The 2,231-nt window shown below is 43.7% G+C and overlaps 1 protein-coding gene across 3 annotated transcripts in view; it reads left to right on the top strand.

The window, feature by feature from the left end:
- FAXC (failed axon connections homolog, metaxin like GST domain containing) overlaps positions 1-1,847 on the top strand; it is a 78,160-nt gene extending 76,313 nt beyond the window's left edge. For all 3 annotated transcript variants that reach the window (XM_034670885.1, XM_034670884.1, XM_034670883.1), the window contains one exon: positions 11-1,847. The gene's annotated coding sequence lies outside the window, so the exon portion shown is untranslated. The remainder of the gene's footprint in view (positions 1-10) is intronic.
- The last annotated feature ends 384 nt before the right edge of the window (positions 1,848-2,231 follow it).

The following is a 2,231-nucleotide window of genomic DNA, read 5'->3' as shown; positions in this document are numbered from 1 at the left end:
GTGTTCCAAGGTCAGCTGGTGGTAGTTCTGTGTGACTAGGGAAACTTCGGGCTTGAAAGTGTGAATGCAATAAACGGATGGACTGTAGACCTATCCACATGAAGACTGAGTTGCCCTGTCCCTACCCTTAGCTGGAAAGAGTTGTGTTTGAAATTTTGTCTACAATTTATTCTTCCTATATAGCACCAGGTTGTATCTTTACTTCAAGAATGATTAAGTTTTGACTGTGTAAAGTCACATATTTTTTTCTTATGCATTGCTTGGAGGGCAAGTACATGGAGAGCCAGTGTTCATTGTGAAGTTGTAAAGTAAGTCATTCTATCCAGGTACCTCTCACAGGGGCTTGAATGGACATTACCACTTGAAGTCTTGGGTTCTAGGCTGACAGCTCATGACTGGGTAGTCAACATTTTGTAGGTGTAACTTGATTTGGAACCCTGGAATAATATCCCCAGGTTTTACCTTTCCAACGTGGGTTATGGAAACAAAATGGCCAAGACGGAATCGATGTGTTGATGTCCTGGCTAGTCTTATTGGGAGGGCTTTGATTTTATTTTTTTAATTTTAATTTTATCTTTCATTCTTAAGCTCCCCAGATTTGAAGTGTTCTCCAATATGGTGAACAGGTGCTACTTATAAGAAAAATAACAAGAAATTAGGGGACATTTTGGTTATCTGGCTTAATTGTTCAAGTTGTAGTTCTTTTTTACTGGAAAGTAACTTAGGGAAAGTGTGATCTTTAATGTTAACAGATGTTCTCAGTTGGGCAGAAGACCTGCTAGCCACCTGTTCTTTTTTATCTGTCATTGTAAAAATAAATTGTGCCCCTCTATCCCTCTCCCTTTGCCCCTCCTCCCCACTCATCAGGATTGAGGCACAGCAGCAGTATGATTTAATCTGCATATGTCAGAGTAGATATAAGAGCAATATAAATTTATGCAGAGGTAAACTATATTGTCAGAGTTTACCATTTTGTTGTTGTGACATAATGAATTGTTGCCGAGGCCATGGGCTACTACCCAGGCGATGCTGCTGAGGCCATGGGCTACCCAGGTGACTGATCATAGACTTAGAACAACTTGGAACAACTACAGTCTGGCTCTCCGGTGAGCCCTGCCTGTGTATACTGTGGTGTTAGGTATTAGGATATGTTTTCCTGAAATAGAGTTCAAGGAAAGGAAGAGCTAGGGATTTTAGCTTCATGGGTCTTGCCTAGATTATTTGAGAGAAAGTGTAGAATCATAGCAATGTGTAGCTGGGCCATGAATTAGTTGTAGAAACCTCCTTACAAGAGAGCCTCAGAGGTTGTTATTGTCTCCGTGTCACATGCGCATTCATTTGCAGGGCAGGACCCAAACTGAAGTCTTTTCACCTTGCCTTAGATAGTTCTTGCCATTATACCACTTTGACTTGGTTTCCTTTTCCACGTCCCCTGAGAAATCACTCCATGCTCGTGGAAACAGCACATCCCCAGCCTCTCTCAAAGAGTGCTTGGAGTCTTCCACTCTTGTCCTCCATGTCTATTTAGCCCGGTCCAGACCAATTCAAGAGATCTTTCGTTAGAATTTACTCTCTGCAGGGTACTGCTAGGCTCTGTGAGTGATACCAAGTCACGATGACTCCTTATTCTTTGTTATGTATCTTTTACAAATCCATGCCCATATGCTCACTCATTGCATGTTTACTGAGCACCTACCCTGTGCCTGGCCCCGGGATCCACACTGGACATAGAGTGGTGAGCAGAACAGACATGGTGCCCTGATTTTAGAGCACCCTCTTTTGCCTAGACTTCTGTGATAGTCTGTTGTAAATGCTTTGTCATGTCTCTGATCTATTCTACACATAACCATTATTTTTTTTAAAAAGCTCTAGCCCTAAGGGGGTGCCATATTGCCTCAGGGTGAGGGCCACTCCCTGGGGCCTGGTATTCTCACCTCCTCCTTCATCTTTTTTCCTGGGGTGTCTCCCAGGGCTCCTCCATGTGAGCCATCCAGTGCATCCAGATTGGTCTGCCTACCATTGCTTAAACAAGCCTCATGTTCCCACTCTGCCTCTACTTATGCTCGACTCTCTCCCAAAATGCCTGCCCTTCCTGTCTAGTGGCCCAACGCATACCCACCTCTCAAGGCTCAGCTTTATCAGTTCTGCAAGAAGATGTTCCTGTTCATTATAATCTCCCCTTCCTCTAGAAACAGCACTCATCATTTCCTTCCCTGATGGCTGCACAGGAA

The sequence above is a fragment of the Ailuropoda melanoleuca genome, chromosome 10, assembly GCF_002007445.2.
Source record: "Ailuropoda melanoleuca isolate Jingjing chromosome 10, ASM200744v2, whole genome shotgun sequence".
NCBI classification, from domain to species: Eukaryota; Metazoa; Chordata; class Mammalia; order Carnivora; family Ursidae; genus Ailuropoda; species Ailuropoda melanoleuca.
Note: the sequence above shows the minus strand (reverse complement) of the source record. Positions and strands in the feature narration are given on the sequence as shown.